Source organism: Meriones unguiculatus, chromosome 21 (genome assembly GCF_030254825.1).
Source record: "Meriones unguiculatus strain TT.TT164.6M chromosome 21, Bangor_MerUng_6.1, whole genome shotgun sequence".
NCBI lineage: Eukaryota > Metazoa > Chordata > Mammalia > Rodentia > Muridae > Meriones > Meriones unguiculatus.
Window position 1 is genome coordinate 15,098,912 of NC_083368.1, and position 24,377 is coordinate 15,123,288.

Here is a 24,377-nt window from a genome sequence, read left to right on the forward strand (position 1 = left end):
CTGTCCGCATTGATCTTCAGTGACTGCCTATTCATCAGCTCAACCAGTACTCACCAGACATGGACCACTCCTCTGCTGGACACCAAAAAAATATGAGCAAAGCCCCAGTTTTTGCCTTTAAGGATGGTTTGGCTTCACCATCCACCACCAAGCAGTTACTACATGTTGAATGTCTCCCAGGCATTGTCTAAATGTTGTGCCTTGAAGGACGGTTTCTATTATTATATTAACAGAAAAACATGGAAATCAAGGGTTAAAACAGCAAAGACCTTGCCAAATGTGTCAGGGATTTTAGTTATAAGGGTGGGATTGGACCTCATGTGCAAGCAGCACCAGAGGTCATGGCCTTCACCCCTGCTCTCTCTTCTGAGAGAGAAAGCACAAGCAGAGAACAAGTCTGTGCCTGTCTCCAGGGAAAGCCAATAATCACAGCACATGGAGGGTGGAATGAGCAGGTATTCCAGTTGTACAGACAGGCTGTTTTGACTTAACATCAGCCCTTCTCCAAGACGTCGGAGCCTTATAGGTGGAACACCAGTGCAGTTCAAAGTGCTTCCCACTTCCAATTCTACCCTTATCCCCCAACCCAAGCCCAGAAGGCACGGTGGACAGAGGTAGCTGATAGAAAGCATGATTTCACAAATTGCAGTCTGAATAGGATGTTTTGCCTGAGCTCTGGGCAGCTTCCCTCCCACAGGGAAAGTAGCTGGCTCTCAAAACGGAGCATTATGAAGTTAAATTCTGTCATTTTGTTAAGCAGAAATCATATTCTGCTCAAAGGCACCTTCTGAACACTCAGGGGCCCCTGCACTGGGAACACGCATGAGTGAGTACTGTTCCACCTGGATTTTCCTTATTGACCGGAAAAGCTGTGTGTCCCCTGAGCCTCACTCCCAGCATGCAGCTGGACACAAATACAACCGCTGCCCCAGAGCTCAGGCTGGCAGCTGTGGCTAGGGAGGAAGGACTGAGAGGCAAGCCTAAAGACTCTCTTGAGTGGTGGATTTTGTGCCCAGCTCAACCGTTTTGCTGTGGTTGGTTATAGTGTCTATATGGTGTCAGCCACCTTCGTTATTCATCAGTAAATTGGAGTAATGTCTCCATTACGATTTTTGCCCTTTTCATTTGAAAATGCTGGCAGTGGCTGCTTAGAAAAGAACAGGTCCCCGGAAGCATGGCCCTGGGCAGAGCCTTTAGGTTCTACTGAATAACACACACCTTCTGGACTGGAGGAGCCACTGAGCCCACAGGGGCGGTGTAGCTTTAGTTCAGGTTTCTGCTGCCTGCCTCTGTTGTCAGCCTTTCTCCTGAGGCACATTGGTTGGCTTTCATGGCCCTGGCATTGCTGCTCAGACCAGGACAATGTCTTGTGTGTACCTTTCCCTCATGGTCTGGCAGTCCCACTGGCAGGGTGGCTGGTCCATAAACAGTCTGTGTGTGAGCCGACAAGTTCTTACCCTCGGAGATACTCAGGGGTGGGGCACTGGCTACCCCTGGAGGCTGTTCTTCATCTTCAGTAGTTCCATCACCGGCAGAATCCTCACTAGCAGAGAACTTCAATCGGCCACAGAGCAGGGGTATCAGCGTGGCTGTAAACCAATCCCCCTGACTCAGCTCAGCCCAGGGTGTGCATGCAGCGGGAGGGGGCACACGGAATGGGCTGGAAAGAACAGACCTCCACCTCCAGCTGCAGATCCTCTTGGAGGTGTGTGCACAGCTGTCCTATGCCCCCTGCTCTATCAGTGGAAGCTGCTCAAAGTTCTGAAACCCCCTGGAAGACAGGGACCAAGCCAGGGAGGGCAGAGATGAAGAGGGAATGGGACTGATGGATAGATGACTTCAGTCACAGGTGTGTGAAATAAACCACACGGGGGGTGGGGGAGGAAGGCGGGGGCAAATTGTAGTCTCTAAGCATCCCAGAGGCTGCTGTCCCCAGATAAAATCACTTAATGGTGAATCAAGTAAAACCAAATTGGTGTCCTTATGGGAAAGGATTAGGACACAGACCCCACCAGAGGCACAACTGTGGGACGCAGCTTTTGGCCAAGTTGCTGAAAGCTCCTCCTCAGGAGGATCCAGTGCTGCCCTGGCCTTGATCTTTGAATCCCAACCTTCATCTTCAGCCCACCCCTCTGAGGGGCCTGTATGGGTTTACACGCAGGAGGCCTCTACTCTGATCTAGAATTTTCTCTCATGCCCACCTGCTCATTGTTCCTACCAATTCCTTGCCATAAACCTCCCCACCGCCACCTCCACACAGGTCTCCTTAGAGCCCAAGACAGCTCGTCAGAGAAGCCAATTAAAGCGCATGCTCTGAGAGTTGCCTCTGAGCTGGATGGCCAAATGGAGATAAGGCAAGCCAGGGCCCGTCTGGGCCACTCTGTTAGCTTGTGTTTGCCCCACACGTTCTGTCCTGCAGCGTGATTAATAGCCCCTTGCTCTCTCACCCTGGTTTGGATGATAAATTATTTGGTTATGTTTTCTCATTCTGTTTGCCATGCAGGCTCCTGACTGTCAGAATACTAAGTTAATCATAAAAATGAATAAATCATTCCTATTATTTATGAACACCGGCATTCACTCTCTTTTCGGTGGGTTAGGGAATGTGGACTACAACATTAATCACAATATTTATAAGTTATTTTTAACATTCTGTCTGATATACTATTGTCATGGAGTTTCATGCAGATTCTAGAAGATCAAAATGACAGCTCGTCCCCTGAAGGATTGCCAGACAAAGCAAAATAAATGATTAAATAAATAAATAGTGGGGAAAAAATCCCCCAAATCTCTGGATTACCTTGGGTCACACAGGAATAGGTTCAGAATTGAAAAATGTATGTTCATGATACTACTAAGCCAGAGGTCAACTCTACTGTTTGGGGGGGAGGGGCAGATGGGATTAGCACTTCTATTTGTTGGCTATTTGAAAACAGATAATGAGAGGAGAAGCAAAGACAGTGAGTATACTTACCAACCTGCAACGCCTTCTTGACACAGCCTGGAGTCAGCTCAGAGGAAGGCCTCCGTTGAGGAGCTGCCTGGATCAGACTGGCCTGGGGGCATGACTGTGGGGGCTGTCTTGACTATTAACTGAAGCAGGAGGAACCAACACACTGGCAGCACCCTCCCTAGGCAGGCGGTCCTGGCTCTATAAAATGGCTAGCTGAGGATGACAGTAAGGAGGCTTTCTGAGGCTTTCAGCCCTCTAGCAGCATTCTACCCACAGGCAGAGTGCCACATGTCAGCAAGAAAGAACAGAGGGGGCAAGACGGGCCCTGTACACACTCCTTGCTTGGCAGAGATCGGATTTCCTTTTCTTCCTGATCAGTGAGAGAAGAATTCTGTCTACCCTTGAACCTGTGAGGAGACTCACGGGGCCCTACAGTTCAGTCGATGTTGCCATCACCCCGGAAGCTCTGAACCCCGTGTTTAGCCAAGGCTTCCAGGCCCTGTCCTAGGCAACCAAAAGCTACTTTCTAGTTAATGTCTAATAAGGATTCTTCGTGCTTCTGCTTGGCCTGTATTGGAAATCTGCCCACATGGGACCATGGCAGGAATACATTGCTTTATTATTGAATAGAGGCCCACACAGAGCAAATTCTGAACTCGTCTGTAGGTGCACATTTCAAAAAGCTAAGTTGGTGCCAAGGCCACCATAGAGCGACATCAACAACAAAATATATACACTGCAACATCTGAGCCTTCTCTGTTTCCCTACCATGGATGCAAAGCAGCCATCTCTCGAAATGTAGGCAGCTGAGCTCCTCCTAGCACCCAGTCTACCCATGCTCCCATCACTCCCAGAGCCCCACCCCCACCCAGTCCACCCATGCTCCCATCACTCCCAGCACCCCACCCCACACCTTGCAGGCCAGTAAGCAGGGCTCCTCCATGGTTTATGCCTTCAGGTTCCTGCTTGAGTTCCTTCCTCACCTCCCTCAATAATGAACTGTGACCTGGAAGCATAAGCCATACAAACCATATAAACCTTTCCTTCCCCTAAGTTGCTTCTCTGAGTGTTTCATCGCAGCGAGGGGATGAAACTAGAACAGTGAATCTCTCCCTGACATGCTTGAGTGCACGAAGAATTTTTCTCTCATAGGTCAGGGAGGTAAGGAACATTTGATCTCCACCAAGCACGGAGTGCAGGGCCTGCCTTGCCTCCTCTGCTCCTTCTTGTTGAAGGAGGTGAGGCACTTTGACTTTGTGAAGAGCCCTGCTGGAAGGCGCCCTGGAAAGCCTCCGCCTGCCATTGTTCTCTTGTTTCCAGCTGCAGAGGGAAGGATAAGGTCAGGTTTATATTAGCTCTGAGCTGTAGAAGCAGCTCAGGGACAAAGGATAAGAGACCGACGCAGCAGGCCCGGTATCCTGCTCTACCTCTGCTTCACACAGCAGGGAAGGCAAAAGAATGAGCAGATGTTGTGCCCGGTAATAAACGGCCCAAGAGCCCTCTGAGATTGGTAGCCAGCTGGCATGAGAGGTGGCCTCTGACAGGGATGGTTAATGACTGCCTGAAGGAAAGCTGCTTTCACAATGAGAAACATTGCGCACTAATGAGGTCTTTAGTACCTGTGAACTTAGCTACAAATCCAACAGTGGGCTGCACTGAAATGGGCAGGAAGTCTTCAAGAGTACCTGACTGTAGCACCATCATGCATCTATGTTGCAGAAGGTGCCAAGGCTAACTTAGGGTGCCAGCAACAAGGCATATCCATGGCATCATCTAAACCTTATCCTCTTGACTACCATGTGTGCAAACCAATGATCCATAGCTAACCTACACAGCTGAGGTCCTTCTATAGTTACCTCTGTCCTGGTTCCCACCACCCCAGAAGTCAGTACTCCCCACCCTGCAGTCAGTCAAGGCCTCTAGGCTCTGTTCTAGGCAGCCAAGGGTTGTGTGCTAATTTGATGTCAACTTGACACAAGTTATAGTTATCAGAAAGGAGGCAGCCTCAGTTGAGAGAAAATTCTTGCATAAGATTAGGCTGTATTGCAAGCCTATAAGGCATCTGCTTAATTAGTGATTGATGCTGGAGGGCTCAACCAGTTGTGGATGGTGCCACCCCTGGGATGGCCATCCTGGGTTCTATAAGAAATCAGGTTGAACAAGCTGTAAGGAGCAAGCCAGTAAGCAGCACCCCTCCGTGGCCTCTGCATCAGCTCTTGCCTCCATGTTTGTTTGTTTTTTCCTCCTAGAGTTCCTGTTCTGACTTCCTCTAATGGTGAACAGCAATGTGAAAGTGTAAGCCAAATAAACCCTTTGCTCCCCAGTTATCTTTAAGTCATGGTGTTTTATCATGGCCAAATAGACAGGCTATTTTCTGCCTCTTCTGGTTCACATTTAATAAGATTCTTTGTGCTTCCATTTGCCCTGTCCACGTGCATCCCCATCAGTAACACAGTGCTTTATTACTGAGCAGAATCCCACCTTATGCAAATTCTGGACTCACCTATTGGTAAATATCAGTCTGACATCTCAGGTAGTGCTTCTAGTGAGCATTCACCAACAACATGAGTGCATGCAGTTTTATTTTTTGAATTGACTCCTAGAAATAGAATCCTAAGAGCTTGCAGGAATTTATTTCACCATTTTCAGAAACATTCTTCAAACTGGCCATTCCATCTTACATTGCCAGCAATGCATGAAGCTGGAGTCTACCTGCATATGAGCCAATGTTTTGTAATTTTTACTACGGGCCATCCTCAGTGGGAGTGGCTTTTGTTTTAGCCCCCAGTGATTAATGGTTCTCAGAGGTTTCCATCCACCATCTATACAGCTCCTTTAACCAACTGTTACTCTAAGCCTTTCCCATTTTAAACTGGGTTATTTGTTGTTCTTGTTGACTTGTAAGTACTCTAGATAGGTTGCATTTAAATCGTCCTTAAATGTGTTTTTTAATTAGGGCTGGACAGATGTCTTATTAAGAGCACTGGCTGTTCTTCCAGAGGACCTGGATTCCATTCCTAATCCCCATATGGCAGCTCACAGCTGTCTGTAATTCCAGACCCAGGGGATTACATGGCCTCTTCTGGCCTCTGTGGGTACCAGGCATGCACATGATGAGCATACATACAAACATGCAGGCAAAAAACTCATTGTCTCAGTCACTGTTCTATTGCTGTGAAGAGACACAATGACCATGGCAACTGTTATTATTTAAAAAAATAAATAAAAAGCATTTAAATGGAGCTTGCTTATGGTTTCAGAGGTTTAGTCCATTGTCATCATGGCAGAAAGCATGGTGGTGTGCAGGCAGCCATGGTGCTGGGGAAGGAGCTGAGGGGTCTACATCTGCCATCCACAGGCATCAGGAAGGGAGACTGGACCTGACTCCAGCTTTTGAAAAGCTCAAAGCCTACCCCCACCCCCAGTGACAGGCTTCCTCCAACAAAGCCACACCAACTCCAACAAATAGTACCACTCCCTAACCATTCAAATATATGAGCCTGTGGGGGATATTCTTATTCAAACCACCAAACTCATGAACATAAAATGCAACAAACATTTTAAATGTATTTGTGTGTGTGTGTGTGATTGTGTGAGTTCATGCATACCACACACACTGAGATGTCCTCGGAATTGAGCAGAGGGGATCAGAACTCCTAGAACTAGTTTCAGCCAGTTGTGAGCTGCTAGATGTGGGTGCTGGGAACTGAACTTGGGTCCTTTGAAAGAGCAGTGAGCACTCTGAACCTCTGGACCAGCTCCAGCTCCCTTTAAATCTTTTGTGAGATGTATGATTCACATATACTTTTTTTTAAGTATAAAGTCTTTGAAGTCTTATTTTAAGCCAGGCAGTGGTGCCATGCACCTTTAATCCCAAATCTCTGAGTTCAAGGTCACCCTGGTCTACGTAGTGAATTCTAGGATAGTCAGGGCTACACAGGGAGGCCCTGTCTCAAAAAACTAAACAAGACAAGACAAGACAAAAAGAAACAAAACCACATTGTAGGTGTTTATTCTCGATACTGTTAGCATGATCTGCCATGTTTATCTGTGTAGGGGTGGTTTGATGCTGGTTTCATGATGCTGGTTTGAGGCTATACACCTCCCCAGTTGTTGAGTTGTGCAGAATGATATTTCCAACATGATATTGAGGTTTTTTGCCCAGCGTTTCACTGGAGAATGTTGTACCTGTGTTCATTAAGGATCCTGACTCATTGTTTTTTCCTCCCTTCTATCCTTTGGTGCTCTTGTGCCACTGCCTTGGTGTCAGTGTTGATCATTAGGATGAGTTCAAAAGGACATTTTTCCATTTGTGAATAGTTTCAGAAGGGTTAGTGCTGCATCCTAAAGCATTTGATGCAATTTGACTGTGAAGCCATTTGGGTCCTGGGCTTTTCTTTGGTGGGATGTTATGCTACTGATTTATTTTGGGCTCTGTTGCTATGATAGATAGCAGGGCCAAAGGCAACTTGGATGAGGAAAAAGTTTATTTGACTTACATGTTCTGATCACAGTCAGTTACTGAAGGAACTCAGGCAGGAGCCTGGAGGCAAAGACTGAGGCAGAGGCCATGGTGGAGGAATATTTACTGGCTCGCTTTCCCATTGCATGCTCAGCCTGCTTTCCTCTACAACCAGGACCACCATGCCAAGAGTGGCCCCATTCGAATGAGTTGGACCCTCCCCCATCAATCATTAATCATAAAATGGCCCCACAGCCACATCTAGACACTGCTCTGAATGAGGTGCTTTCTCAACAATCCCCAGATTATTCAGCTTGTATCTAGCTGACAAAAAAGTAATCAACATAATGATCAATTCAATGCTCACTACTTTTTTTCTACGTTTTTGTGCAACAGTTTGGGTAGATGATATGAGTCCAGCAGCCTATTTCTTTTAGAAATATTTCTTTTAGAAATAGGCTTTTGTCAAATCTGTTGGTGTGGGCTAAGTTGTTTCTAAGACTGTCCTGTGATCTTTGTATTTCTGTGGTAACAGTTGCACTGTCCCTCTCTCCATTTCTGGTTCTGTTTGCATCTTCTTTCTTTTCTTCTTATTCTGATTATCTTTTTCCAGTGCTGAGCCTTTATTGCACTGCTCTTTTTACTTTTTAGTCTCTATTCTGTTTATTTCTTTCTTGCTAAGAATTTGACATTCGGTTTCTTCTTTTTTTAATTTCTTGAGATTCGGTATTGTGGTGCTTATTTGGGTGCTTTCTGCCTTTCAAGATAAGTGTTTGTTATAAACTTCCTCTCTAGAACTCACAGCTAACATCACACTGAGGGAAAAATGAAAAGCTTTTCCCTTAAGATTCAGAACAAGACAGGAATGCTGCTTTCTGAACTTATATTCAACACAGTAATTCCTGAACAAAGCCAAGAAAAAATGAAAAGAGGTGTCTGACCTGAAAACATAGAAATCAAAATTTTCTTATCTGTAGGTATCATGCAAACATGATACAAATAGTAGCAGAGATAAAGAGACTTAAGAGAGAAAGGGTTTATCCAAAGAAATATGACCCGTCATGGTGATAAAAGTATTGAAGAAACAAGGAATGTATGGTGGCAGGAGCAGGAGGCTGGCTGGTCACCTTAAAGTCCCAGTCAAGAAGGAGAGCATGAACAGGAAGTGGGGCTGGGCTATATAGCCACATAGCCTGTCCCAAGTGGCTCACTTTCTTAAGCAAGACTCCGTCTCCTAAAGGGTCCACCACAAAGTGGAAAGAATACAAAACCAACTGACAAAAGTCAAGAGCCTCCCTCTATATCCACAGTACACATGCTGAAAAAGGATCGTAGACATCCTGATGTTTACAATATCCTTATAAAGAAAATATCGGAATAAATTTATCCAAGGACGTGAAAGACTTTTACAATAAAACTTTAAATCTCTAAAGAAATAAACAGAGGAAGACATTAAAAGATAGAATAGCTTCTCATGCTTGTGGATTAGTAGAATTAACATTGTGAAGATGAATATCCTACCAAGAGCAATTCCCAGATTTAATGCAATTCTGTTTAAAATCTCCATGAACCGAATCACAGAAAAAGAAAAACAATCATAAAATTAATGTGGAACAACAAAAGACTACAGATACCTTAAGCATCCTAAGCAAAAAGAACAATGATGTAAGAATTACAACCCAGATGTCCATCAACGGAGGACTGGGTACAGAAATTGTGGTATTTTTACACAATGGAATACTACTCAGCAATCAAAAAGGAGGAAATCATGAAATTTGCAGGCAAATGGTGGGACCGAGAAAAGATCATTCTGAGTGAAATATCCCAGAAGGAGAAAGACAAACACGGGATATACTCACTTATATAGACCTATAAGATATGATAAACATAATGAAATCTATACACCTAAAAAAGATAATCAATTGAGCGGACATGGGGTAAGATGATCAATCCTTGTTTAGAAAGACAGATGGGATGTGCATTGAACGTATGACAGGAGTCTACTGAGCGCATCTGAAAGACTCTAACTAGCAGTGTTTTCAAAGCAAATACAAAGACTCATGACCAAACCTTTGGCAGAGTACAGGGAATCATAAGAAAGAAGGGGAGTTAGTCTGTTGGGGAAAGGATAGGAGCTCCACAAGGACCAAATATATCTGGGCACAGGGTCTTTTCTGAGACTGACATTCAACCAAGGACCATGTATGGTTATAACCTAGAACCTCCACTCAGATATAGCCTGTGGTAGCTCAGTAACCAATTGGTTTCCCAAAGTGAGGGGAACAAGGACTCAATGACTGGCTCTTTGGTCTCCCCACCCCCGAAGGGAGGAGCAGTCCTGTTAGGCCACAGAGGAGGGCTTTGCAGCCAGTCCTGAAGATACCTGATAAAACAGGATCAGATGAATGGGGAGGAGGTCCCCCCTATCAGTGGACTTGGAAAGGGGCACGGTGGAGATGAGGGAGGGAGGGAGGGACTGGGAGGGAATGAGGGATCGGGACACGGCTGGGATACAGAGTTAATAAAATGTAACTGATAAAATAATAATAATAATAAAAAAGAATTACAACACAAGATTTCAAGATATATTATAAAGCAATAGTAATAAAATCAGCATGATACTGTCATAAAAATGGGCATGCAAACTAATAGAATAAAAGACCCAAATATTGGTTTGCAGCCTTCTGGTATTTAACAAAGATGTCAAAAATATACACTGGAGGAAAGATGGCAATTTCAACAAGTGGTGCTGGGGAAATTTGGATGATCACACTAAGAAGAATAAAATTAGACTCATAGCTATCATCATGCACAAAAATAAATTTCAATTGATCAAGGACATCAACATGAAACTCAAAATGCTGAAACTTCTAGAAGAAAGCATAGATGGTACCCAACAATACACAGATGCAGGAAAAGACTTTCTGAATAGGACACCATTTGCTCAGGTAAGGCCAACAACTGATAAATGGAGTTCATGAAACAAGAAGATAGATACTTCTCTACAACAAAGGGAAGTGAAGAAGGAACCCATAGATTGGGAAAGGATCTTTTCTAGCTGTACATTTGACAGAAGAGTAATATCTAGAATACATAAAGAACTCAAAAACAAACAGTTCAGACACGACACATCTCTGGTCAATGGATCTGAACAGGTGTGTCTCCAAGGAAGAAATAAAAATAGCTAAGAAATATTTTTTAAATGTTCACCATCCTTAGCAATTAGTGAAATGCAAATTAAAACAGCTTTGAGATTCCATCAGCTAGAGTAACTAAGATTAAAAAAAATAAAACCCAACAAACAAAAAAAACAACTGACCACAAATCCTGGTGAGGGCATAGGGAGAGGGGATCCCCCATTCACGCTGGTAAAGTTTTAAACTGGTGAAACCACTATGGAAGTCAGTGTTGAGAATTCTCAGAAGCTAAAAGTAGAACATCCCATATGACCCAGCGATGCCACTTCTTGGTGTATGTCCAAAGGTCTTCACAGCCTACTCCATATATGCTTATGTAGCCATATTCATTGTCATTCTAGACACAATAACTAGGAAACAAAAACAACTTAAATGTCTTTTGAATGATGAATGAATAATAAGATTCTGATACAGGTGTGCAACAGAATCCTATTCGGTATTATGAAATTTGAAAAATTATGAAATTTGCAGGTAAATTGGAAAATATTATATTGAGTGAAATACCCAAGACCCAGAAAGACAAAACAGTGCATATTCTCTTATCTGCAATTCCTAGCTCCAAATGTTTAGATGTGAACACATAACCTGAAATACTTGAAGAAGCCAGGGAGGTAAGAGTGGACCATGTGGAGGGGAGAGGAAGGAACTCTAGTGAGAGTGATACTAGGAAACAGGTGCTACAAAGGGGGTGATGAGAAAATGGGGAGACTTTACTAGGCAGGAAAAAAAAGAAAGGAGAGGTGACATTAAGGATAATTGAAAAGGCCACAGGGAAACATTACTTTACAATCTTATGTATACATAAATGTATATGCAGGTACATATATATTTACACATGTATGGATATATGTGTTCCTCTCCATTTTAATGGAATTACACCACATGGGATGATAGCGCGTCCCTAAAAAACCATGCACTGTCTAACCAAGACCTCAATGTCAAGCACGGGAGACTTTCTCTAATGTGTTGGCGTGAGAATACACCTGCTACTGCATGGTGTTCCCTAGATATGTCAAGAAAAACCGCACAAATAACATTTCGATGATTGGCTCCCCGAACAAGACCAGCATAACGACAGTACCAGCTGACATGCCAACAGGGGCCGGGGAAATTCCATATTGCTCTAGCCCTAGATGGGGAGCTACAGGTGAGCAATGACTGCTGGGAGGGAGGGTCAGGAAGACCTCCCAAAGGGTGTTCAAACCCAAAGGACTCAGTCGGTGGAATACACAAGTGTGCATACCTACATCTGTATTTATATACATACATATGTGACAATAGTGAAGGGGAGATCTTGAATTTTAGAGGAAGAGAGTGGCGGGACATGGGAGGAGTTACAGGGAGGTGGGAGAGGTGGGGATTACATAGATATGCTACTTACCAATTAGGTTTACAAATAAAAGGAAATAAAAGAAAAGTCTACAAAATAGGAGGCAAATCAGTGAAGCCCAAGCCTGCAGAAGGCAGAGAGAACTGACAATTGATTGTCAGGAATGCTCTGCAGGGATCAAAATACAAACGGTCATGGCAGTATCTGATACAACTCAATCAATTCGCAAAACTGATTGTGTCGTGTAATTAAAGTGGGTAAGTTTAATGATATGTAAGTTATACCATGATAAATCTGTATTAAAAATCAACTATTATGTTGCACAAAAATATTTCAACTTTATTGTGTGTGAAAAAAAAAAACACAGACACAGAGAAAACAAGGAGAAAGGAGATGTAGGGATGGAGGGAAGGCAAGGATAGAGGAGAGGAGAGAATAAGAGAAGAGGGAAAGGGAGGGAAGAAAATGGACAAAATTTTGTAAGAAACACTTGATGCTGACATCTGTTCTCAGAGAAAATCTGTCCCTCCCTTCAGGGCAGTGTTCCTCGGGACCCTCAGGTGCAACTCAGCCCCAGGCTCCACAGTCATAAACTTATATTAGTAAACACATCCTCAAAACTTTATATTCTCTTCAAAATGAGATCTAAGTCTTTTTTAAGTTCTTAATTTTGACTATCAATTAATGCCACGTAACAGTGAAACACTATGTAATGTTTTGAGAGTTTTCCACATTGTGGAATTATTAAGCACATATTCATCATCTTGGTTACTTATCAGTGTGGTGGTTAGAGAGGCAGGAGGCAGGCAGGGAGGGCAGGAGAGGCTAACCAAAGTTACCAAATTCCAAGTACGTAGGAGGAATGAGCTGATGTATTGCACAGAAAGGCAGTTATAATTAATAGCAATTTGCTGTGTGTTTCAAAATTGCTTAAAGGTTAGGGTTCAAATGTTCTCCAGTGAAAATATTCTTATTAAAGGATTTCAGGGCTGACATGTCAGCTCAGACAGTACAAGTGCTGACTGTGAAAGCCTGGTGACTTGAATTTGGTCCCCAGAACCAATAATAAAGGTGAACTCTGACCTCCACACTTGTGTTAGAGCATGCATACATGCACACGTGTACTCACATACACACACACACACACACAGTAAATATAAGCTTTAAAAAATAATTTCAATAATGAAAATAACTGTGATAATGGCAATTATCGAAAATGCAACAAATAAAGAGGAGACATTCATTCCCTCCATGCAGTAAAATGAAGCGTCTCCTGACTTTATAAAATAACTTCATAAAACCTATTTTTTTATTAAGTTAAAAATGTGTTTTGGAATATCTCAACATTTTAAAGCTTACATCTGTATTTTTTTAGTAGAAGAAGATGACTCGGAGAAGGTCAATGATTTTTGGCATCCAAATTTGATCATATTCCAAAGAATTTTATGAATTCTGTCTTACAAAAGACAGTATTTTTAGAATATCTAGCATTTAAGAAAAAAAATCTACCTGTGAACATAATGATAATTTTTGTCATTTTAAAATAAAAGGAGAACTAAAAATATCCTCTACTTGGCAGAATTTATCCTGTAATCCTGATGTTTCAGTACCCAGAGAAGAATGCTACATTTCAAATATTTATTAAAAGAATGTTTGCTTAGTTTGAATGCCTACCGATATCACTTTAAAGTTTTAACATAATTTTACTTTGGAAAGTGGTTTTAAAGTTTACCTAATTTGTAATTGTCAAGTGATTATAACATTTGCCACAAACCTCAGGATCACTGTATGTGTGAGTTTTTCTGTCTTCTTCTAGATGAAGCTTACTGGCTCAACAGGAAGTCTTCTTAAAGGGAGTCAATAGTTTACCTCTCTTGAGGAGCATCATGGGCAGACTCCCCAGCACGGGAAATAGCAATAATCTCTCAGGATGCAGAAGACCAAGAGCATCAGAGTCTCAGGCTTCTGGCAATGAGGTCCTTTTTCAGGACACACGTGACTGAGAGGGAGAAGAGGCAGGAAGAGGAAAGATAAAAGGACAGCCCAATGAAGCATCTTCACAAAGCAACTTTGGGAGCTGTCTTTCTGGCTGTTTAGAGACTAACTTTGGGGCTGGGAAGATGGCTCAGTGGGTAAAGCGCTTATGTCACGGCTGCAAGGACCTGTGTCTGGTCCCTAAAAGCCCATGAAAAAAGCGCTCTAAGGTGGAGTGTGCATGTAATCCCAGTGATGGGAGATGGGAAGAGGAAACAGGCAGGATCCTAGAGGCTTGCTGGCCACATAACCCAGTTTTACTCACAGAATTCTAGGCCAACAAGAGACCCTGTCTCAAAACAAAAAGTTCATAGTGACTGCAAAAAATTTGAGGTTATACTCCAGTCTCCACATACAATGTATACACACTCGTATGCACACCCACAAGCACACACACACACACACACATACACAAACTAACTAAACAATAGTGACAGAAATGTCTCTGTCCTTTATGTCACTGACAATCTTCACCTGACAATCACAGCATGGAGGGGTCAGGCCAGTTCCTGTTGATGCTCCCTTTGGTCAGTGCCAAGAATAATGGACAGCTGTTTATAAATGCTGTGACTTTGTACTTCTCTTTCCTGTGTGTACTGGGAACTTTAATATTCTAGAATTCACATTTGTTGTAGGTTGAGTTGAGCTGTCCCACCTCATATATGTGAAAATTAATCTGCTAGAGTTGAAAACACTAAAACCTTCCAATAGATCATGCTTTCCCATTTCGCTCCATTATTTGGCCATGAATCCTCTAAAGTGCTCAGTTTTGTGATCCACCAACATGCAATTCTGTTTAAACCAAGTCAAGGGAACTGGTGAGCACATCAATAAGTTAACTGACATGCTCTCTTCTGCAGTTAAAGTGTATTTGATGATCCCAATTTCTACAACACTGAAGAGACTTCATTCCTCCAAAATGTGAGAGCCCATCTCCTTCAAGTCCTGTCCCACACACCCCTGTAGTGCACTGAATTTTAGCCTTACCTATCCAAGGGGCAGCCCTTCCTTACACGAGACAAGCCTCCAAAACACCACTCCCTTCTGTTGATGAGTCATGAGGATGACTGTGCTATTGGAACTTAGGATATTCACACACGAGTAGATGGCATCCGACAGATACTAAACATCTACTTGAAGCCTCCATTGACAGGGAGAGGTGGGGAGCACACATTCAGTTACAGTCTAACGAAAACTTTCTGTTATTTTGCTGGGTAAGCTCAGACCACATGACTGAAATGAACGCACCCCCTGCTCTAACAGTAAAGACAATTTTACAAGGGAGTAAGATAAGAAAAGTAGGGGTGCATCTACTTCCATTTGAGCAACATGCCTATGTGTTTCAGCTGCACATGGATACATTTTGTCCTGGTCCACAAAGACAAAGCATTGTAATCGTGTTGAACCTGTGTCTCAAATGAAGTTACTTCTCTTGTGTTTGCATTTTATACTCTATAAGTATGAATTGTACCATGTTTTTCTGCTCTGGCATCTTCTAAAGGTCTGACAACGACCACGTATAGCAGTAACTAATGCTTGCAAGACTCTTGGATGAGAATTCACCAAAGTGGTCTGGGTTCCCATTACTGGAAGACTGTCAGTCCAGTACAGCAAGTTAATGACCTGGATGCCCCAAATCCCATCATGTGGCTTTCTGAATCTATGCCAGACCAGCCAGTTACCAACAGAAAGATCTAGAAACCAATAGTCAGATTTTAAAGATGGATTGGGAAGAGTAAACACTGGTATCTAGGCTCAGTGGATGAACCTGTGCACTGGAGTACCAGACGTTGATGAAATATTGACAGTGATTTCATTTTTTAAAACCTGTTTTCCCTCTGAATCCTCTCTCCAGATGCCAAGTTTGGAAGGACGGAAAGATGGAGCCCTGCATCTGGGAATGAGAACAGACACCACTGCCCCTCTGTTTCAGTGCCATAGGCCTTGGGAATGTACATGGGCACCCCTCCTGGGAGCCCAGCTTTGGACTTTGATACCACAGGCTCCTGAACAAAGGGCCAGCCCACTTCTGGGCTCAGCACCAAGGACACTGAGGAGCTGAGAACAAAAGCTCTGTAGCCCAAGGGGCTCGCTCTGCTGCTGCCTCATACAATCCACCCACAACGTCCTGGGGGGGGGTGTGTGCAAGAAGTTTTGCAAGTTTATTTGAATAACCTGACAGAAAATGCTGCATTCCTTAAAGACAACACCATATTTTTATCCACAACCCAGGGTGGATACTCCTGCCCAGTGCCTGAGTACTGACTGGCACAATGCCCATGTAGCCACTGAGTAGCCAGGAGAATCACTCCTTCACTTCAGCATTGTTTACAGATTTTCATTTGTGGTGTACCTATGACCGCACGCTTTTGGCTGCCTGAAGCCACATCCATTGATCAGCTCAGAGCTCTGTGGGGCAGAGGTACAAACTTGTGGTTGTCCCATGCCCAAGTTCTCTCAAAGTCAAGTGTTCTCCAGGCTGTGTTCTCATCTGGAGATCAAATGTGACAAAATCTGTTCCTGATGGTTACAGACATGAGGTCCTTCCTGCCATATTGCTGGCTGTGTGGGCTTGCTTCCCCTTACACAGGGCAGCCTTCCTTCCCAAAGCCAGCAGACAGACCTTCTAGTGTGCTCAATGTCCCTCATACTGAGTCTTGTTTTCCAGAGGAAATCCTGTCCCCTTACTATACCACCATATTAGGTCAGACTCCCCACTGCTCCGTTTTAAGTGGACTAATTTGGGGTGATGGTACATCCTGTGAACTATCATAGCAGAACCCAGATTAGAAATTCCACAAATGAGAGAAGGCTCATATCTACCAGGGGCCTGCAGCCCTGAAAGAAAACTTAGAACCCACTCACCACATCCTCCATGGATTCAGAGTGTTGAAAAGAATGGTCCTTCTTTGAAGAGCAGAAGTGAAACTTCTTCATTGAAGGTTCAGCTCTCAGCCTCAGGCTGGAGGAAGAGGAAGAGAGAAGCAAAGGATCATGGGAAGTGTGAGTCTGGTGTTTCTGCTATGTTCACCCCACTTTTTTTGGTATATGTTATGGGAAACATTTCATCAGTGGTTTCTCACTTAATGTAACAAAAAATGGAAGGTGAAGCCAAGCAAGTCCATAAAGCTGGGTAGGAATAAGAGCAAGAACAACAAAGGTTCTAAGGAGTTCTGAATCTATGTGCAGCACATGTTCTAAGGGGGAAAAAAAGACAACACAGTGTATCACTTTTTTTTTCCATTTACCCACAAAATTTTTTCTTTATTAATTACACTTTACTCACTTTGTATCCCCCCCCGTTTCCTCCCTCCTCCCGTCCCAATTATGTCCCTCCCCAAGTCCACTGATAGGGGAGGTCTTCTTTTCCTTCCTTCTGATCCTAGTCAATTAGGTCTCATTAGGAGTGGTTGCCTTGTCCTCTTCTGTGGCCTGGTAATGCTGCTTCCCCCTCAGGGGGAGGTAATTAAAGAGCAGGCCAATCAGTTCATGTAAGAGACAGTCCCTGTTCCTATCACAATGTAACCAACTTGGATACTGAACTGCCATGGGCTACATCTGTGCAGGGGTCTTAGGTTATCTCCATGCATAGTCATTGGTTGGAATAGCAGTTTCAGGAAAGACCCCTGTGCTCAGGTTTTTTGGTTCTGTTGCTCTCCTTGTGGAGTTCCTGTCCTCTCCAGATCTTACTGTTTCCCACTTCTTTCCTAAGATTCCCTACACTCTGCCCAAAGGTTGCCCATAAGTCTCAGCATCTACATTGATAGTCTGCAGGGCAAAGCTTTTCAGAGGTCCTCTGTGTCAGGCTCCTGACTTGTTCCCTCTTTTCTCCTTCTTCTGATGTCCAGCCTCTTTGCCTTTCTGGATAGGAATTGAGCATTTTAGCAAGAGTCCTCCCTCTGATTAGTTTCTTTAGGTGTACAGATTTTAGTAGGTTTATCCTATATTATATGTCTATATGAGTGAGTATATACCATGTGCATCCCTCTGCTGCTGGGATAGCTGACTCAGGATGATCTTTTCCAGATCCCACCATTTACCTGCAAATTTCAGGATTTCCTTGTTTTTTATTGCTGAGTAATATTCCATTGTGTAGATATACCACAATTTGTGCATCCATTCCTCCACTGAGGGGCATCTGGGCTGTTTCCAGCTTCTGGCTATTACAAATAAGGCTGCTACAAACACTGTTGAGCAAATGTCCTTTTTGTGTACTTGAGAATCTTTTGGGTATATGCCTAGGAGTGGTATAGCTGGATCTTGAGGAAGCGCTATTCCCAGTTGTCTGAGGAAGCGCCAGGTTGCTTTCCAGAGTGGTTGTACAAGTTTACATTCCCACCAGCAGTGGAGGAGGGTTCCCCTTTCTCCACAACCTCTCCAGCATGTGTTATCGCTTGAGTTTTTGATCTTAGCCATTCTGATGGGTGTAAGGTGAAATCTTAGGGTCGTTTTGATTTGCATTTCCCTGATGGCTAATGAGGTTGAGCATTTCTTTAAGTGTTTCTCTGCCATTTGATATTCCTCTGCAGAGAATTCTCTGTTTAGCTCTGTACCCCATTTTTTAATTGGATTACTTGATTTTTTGCTCTTTAACTTCTTTAGTTCTTTATATATACTGGATATTAGCCCTCTCTCAGATATAGGGTTGGTGAAGATCTTTCCCCAATCTGTAGATTGTCATTTTGTTCTGAGGACAGTATCCTTTGCTTTACAGAAGCTTTTCAGTTGCATGAGGTCCCATTTATTAATTGTTGCTCTTAGAGCCTGTGCTGTTGGTGTTCTGTTCAGGAAGTTGTCTCCTGTGCCAATGAGTTCAAGGGTATTCACCACTTTTTCTTCTAAGCAGTTTAGTGTGTCTAGTTTTATGTTGAGGTCTTTGATCCACTTAAACTTTAGTTTTGTGCAGGGTGATAAGTATGGATCTATTTACATTTTTCTATATGTAGACTTCCAGTTAGACCAGCACCATTTATTGAAGATGTTGTCTTTTTTCCATTGAATAGATTTGGCATCTTTGTCAAAATCCAGGTGTCCATAAGTGTATGGATTTATGTCAGGGTCTTCTATTCGATTCCATTGATCCACCATTCTGTTTCTATTCCAGTACCATGCAGTTTTTAGTATTATTGCTCTATAGTACAGCTTGAGATCAGGTATGGAGATACCTCCTGAAGATCTTTTACTGTAGAGAATTGTTTTAGCAATTCTGGGTTTCTTGTTGTTCCATATGAAGGTGAGAATTTTTCTTTCAAGGTCTGTAAAGAATTGTGTTGGTAATTTGATGGGAATTGCATTGAATCTGTAGATTGCTTTTGGTAAGATGGCCATTTTTTCTATGTTAATCCTGCCAAGCCATGAGCATGGATGGTCTTTCCATCTTCTGATATCATCTTCTAATTCTTTCTTCAGAGACTGGAAATTTTTTTTCATACAAGTCTTTGACTTTCTTGGTTAGGTTCACACCAAGGTACTTTATGTCCTTTGTGGCTATTGTGAAGGGTGTTGTTTCCCTAATTTCTTTCTCGGCCCTTTTGTCCTTTGTATACAGGAAGGCTACTGATTTTTTTTTAGTTAATTTTGTATCCAGCCACTTTGCGGAAGGTGTTAATCAGCTGTAGGAGTTCCCTGGTAGAGTTTTTGGGGTCACTCAGGTATACTATCATATCATCTACAAATAGTGATAATTTGACTTCTTCCTTTCCAATTTGTATCCTCTTGATCTCCTTCAACTGTCTTATTGCCCTAGCAAGGACTTCCAGCACTATGTTGAAGAGATATGGAGAGAGTGGGCAGCCTTGTCTTGTCCCTGATTTCAGTGGGAATGATTTAAGTTTCTCTCCATTGAGTTTGATGTTGGCTATAGGCTTGCTGTATATCGCCTTTACTATGTTCAAGTATGTGCCTTGTATCCCTGATCTCTCCAATACTTTAAACATGAATGGATGTTGGATTTTGTCAAATGCCTTTTCAGCATCTAAGGAGATGATCATGTGGTTTTTCTCCTTCAGTTTGTTTATGTGGTGGATCACATTGATGGATTTCCATATGTTGAACTACCCCTGCATACCTGGGATGAAGCCTACTTGGTCATGGTGGATGATATCTTTGATATGTTCTTGGATTCGGTTTGCAAGTATTTTGTTGAGTATTTTTGCATCAATGTTCATGAGGGAGATTGGCCTGAAATTCTCTTTCTTTGTTGGGTCTTTGTGAGGTTTAGGAACCAAGGTGACTGTGGCTTCATAGAATGAATTTGGTAGTGTTCCTTCTGTTTCTATCTTGTGGAAAAGTTTGAAGAGTATTGGTGTTAGCTCTTCTTTGAAGGTCTGGTAGAATTTGGCTCTGAAACCATCTGCCCTGGGCTTTTTTTGCATGGTAGACTTTTGATGATAGCTTCTATTTCCTTAGGGGATTTAGGACTATTTAATTGGTTTACCTGGTCTTGATTCAGCTTTGACATGTAGAATTGTTCAAGAAAATTATCCATTTCATTTAGATTTTAAAATTTTGTGGCATATAGACTTTGGAAGTAAGATCTAATTATTGTTTGGATTTCTTCAGTGTCTGTGGTTATGTCCCCCTTTTCGTTTTGGATTTTGTTGATTTGGATAGTTTCTCTCTGCCTTTTAGTTAGTTTGGCTAAGGGTTTGTCTATCTTGTTGATTTTCTCAAAGAACCAGCTCTTGGTTTCATTGAGTCTTTGAATTGTTTTATTTGTTTCTAATTTATTGATTTCAGCCCTGAGTTTGATTTTTTCCAGCCATCTATTCCTCTTTGGTGTGTCTGCTTCTTTTTTTTTTCTAGGGCTCTTAAGTGAGCCATTAAGTTGCTTGCATGAGATGTTTTGAATTTTTTCTTGAAGGCACTTAGTGCTATGAACTTTCCTCTTAGCACTGCTTTCATTGTGTCCCATAAGTTTGGGTATGTTGTGCCTTCATTTTCATTGAATTCTAGGAAGTCTTTAGTTTCTTTCTTTATTTCTTCTCTGACCCAGCTGTCATTTAGAAGCAAGTTGTTCAGTTTCCTTGTGTGTGTAGGCCTTTTGCTATTTTTGTCATTAAGGTCCAGTTTTAGTCCATGATGATCAGATAGGATACAAGGGATTATTTTAATCTTCTTTCATCTGTTTAGGCTTGCTTTGTGACCAACTATATGGTCTATTTTGGAGAAGGTTCCATGAGGTGCTGAGAAGAAGGTAAATTCTTTTGAGTTTGGGTGAAAGGTTCTGTAGATGTCTGTGAGGTCCATTTGATTCATGACCTCTGTCAGATACATTGTTTCTTTGTTTAATTTCTGTTTTGTTGACCTGTCCTTTGTTGAGAGTGGGGTGTTGAAGTCTCCCACTATTAATGTGTGGGGGTCTATGTATGGTTTAAGTTTTATTAAAGTTTCTTTTACAAATGTGGGTGCCCTTGCATTTGGGGCATAGATGTTCAAGATTGTGATATCTTCCTGGTGGATTTTTTCCTTGATGAGTATGAAGTGTCCTTCTCTATCTCTTTTGATTGATTTTGGTTGAAAATCTACTTTATTAGATATTAGGATGGCTACTCCTGCTTGGTTCTTGGGTCCATTTGCGTGGAAAACCATCTTCCAGCCCTTTACTCTCAGGTAATGTCTATCTTTGTAATTTAAGTGTGTTTCTTGTATGCAACAGATTGTTGGATCTTGTTTACGCATCCATTCTGTTAGTCTGTGTCTTTTTATTGGAGAATTGAGTCCATTGATGTTGAGGGAAATTAATGACCAGTGGCTATTAGGTCCTTTGATATTGATTTTGGCCATGGTAGTGTGTTTGTATGTTTGGCTACTTTTGTTTTGCTGTAGTGAGGTTATTCCTATGATTTCTTGAAAGTAGTTAGTTTTCTTGGGTTGTATTTTTCCTTTTTGTATCTTCTGTAACGCTGGATTTGTGTGTAGGTATTGTTGAAATTTGTTTTTGTCATTGAATATCTTGTTTTCTCAGTCTATGAGGACTGAGAGTTTTGCTGGGTACAGTAGCCTAGGCTGACATCTGTGTTCTCTTAGGGTCTGTATGGTATCTGTCCAGGCCCTTCTGGCTTTCATAGTTTCTGTTAAGAAGTCAGATGTGATTCTGATGGGTTTGCCATTATATGTTACTTGGCCTTTTTCCCTTGCAGCTTTTAGTATTTTTTCTTTGTTCTGTATACTTACTGTTTTGATTATTATGTGACAGGAGGATTTTCTTTTCTGGTCTAATTTATTAGGTGTTCTGTAGGCCTCTTGTATTCTTATAGGCTTCCTCTTTAAGTTGGGAAAATTTTCTTCAATGATTTTATATGAATGATTGAAAATATTTTCTGGGCCTTGGAGGAGGGAATCTTCTTTTTCCTCTATTCCTATTATTCTTAGGTTTTGTCTTTTTATGTTGTCTTGGATTTCTTGGATGGTTTGTGTCAGGAATTTTTTAGATTTATTGTTTTCTTTGATGGATACATCGATTTCTTCCATTGTATCTTCCACACCTGAGATTCTTTCTTCCATCTCTTGTAGTCTGTTGGTTATGCTTACCTCTGTAGTTCCTGTTTTCTTTACTAGGTTCTCCCTCTCCGTGATTTCCTCTGTTTGTGTTTTCTTTAATTCTTCCAATTCTATCTTCAGATCTTGAACCGTTTTGTTGATTTCCTTTACCTGTCTGACTGTATTTTCCTGTTTTTCCTTCAATTCCTTCATCTGTTTGTTTGAACATTCCTCTGTTTCTTTCATTTCTTTCAGTGACACAGTTTGGCTGCATCTTCCTGTATTTCTTTACAGATGACCATAATCTGTTTTATTATATCTTCCCCTAATTCTTTACACATTTTTTTTTACTTCCTCCATTAACCTCTTCATTAGCATAGATGTAAGGTCATCTTCTTGTTGAATTTCACTTATGTTAGGGTTTCCAGGGCTACTTGGCCCTGGATAACTGGGTTCTGGGGATGCCATGTTGTTTTGCCTTTTGTTGGTTGTGCTTTTTTGCTGGCCTCTACCCATCTCTCTGTCTCAGGTGCTGTCTGTTAATTTGTGGTGCCTGTTGAGTCCTGGGGTGGGGAGAATCCACTTGCGGGGTTCTGAAGTTCTCCTCTGCTTTTTGGGTATGGTCAACTGAATAGTGGTGCTTCTCAGGAATTGTCTCAGTTCCCTTCAGGTGTATGGACCTGTATGGTAACTGTGGTATTCAGGAAGGCTCTCCTCTCATCAGGAGAGGTCCTGGTTATGGCTGTCCTGCTGCTAGGTTTTTTGCTCTGAATTTAGTGAGCATCAGCTGTTGCTCTTAAGGTGTAATTTTTGGGTGCAGCCCTCTTGAAGGACCAGGGATGTCCACAGTTTTGTCAGTCTAGCTAGGGATAACTGGTTGATCCTTGTCACAGTGTCTGAGGGTTCCTGCAATGGCTCTCTGGCTTTTTAGGTCTGAGGATGCAGCTGTGTGCCCCAGTGCCCTAGTGGTACTTAATAATAGCGGGTGAGCACAGCACTCCTGCCTACAGTAGAAGGCTAGAGCCTAGAGTCTGCGTGAATCCAGAAAGTCTTTTGGTGCTGGGTGTCCTGAGCGTTAGACCTGATGATCCCCCCACCCCGCTGTGGGGTTTCCTCCTGATAGGGACACGCAGTCTTTGCTTTGGGGACCGCCGTTCTATCTGGGATGGCGAGTAGAACCCACAGGCACAGACACATGTGGCTCTGCCTTTCTGGCCTTTGGGAGCCTGGGCGTCTGCCTAAACTGGGTGATTTTTCCTGAGACCTTTTCGGGGTGGTGGTATCGGCTGAGTGCTCTGAGATCAGACCAGCAGTTTCCCTCCCCGTGGGTTTGCACCCGACAGAGAAACTCAGTCTCTGGTGCTCTGGGGCCCACAGTTCTATCTGGGGCAGCGAATCATGCACCCAGGCAGGACTCTGTGTTGGCGCCTGGGTCCCCGGCTCTGGCTCTGGGCTGGCTCCTGGGGTGCCCTCAGAACCCAAGTCTTTTCCAGAGGATGTCTGGGTAACCTAAGGTCGGTCCCAATCGTTCCCTGGACTGTGAGGTTATCTCTCTACTGGAAATTCCAGTCTCTGATGTTGTGGGGCCCACAGTTCAGTCTGGGACAGTGACCAGATCATGCTGGCCTGTGGCTCTGGGCTGGCGACCAAGTGCCTGGCGGAACTGGGATCTCTTCCTTGGTTTATCCGGGTGAGTTAAAGCTGATTGAATCCCCACCGTGGGGTATCCTCTCACCTGGGAAACACAATCACTTGTGTTTTATGGCCGAGAGTTCTGATTGTTGGTCACTGTGCCAATCCTGCTGTGCTGCTGGTCAGAATGAGAGTTGTCCCGGCGCCGCCATCTTCCCCCCCCAGCCCGTATATCACTTTTTACATCTTAGTATTTCCTAAGCTGTCTCACATCAATATTAATGCATG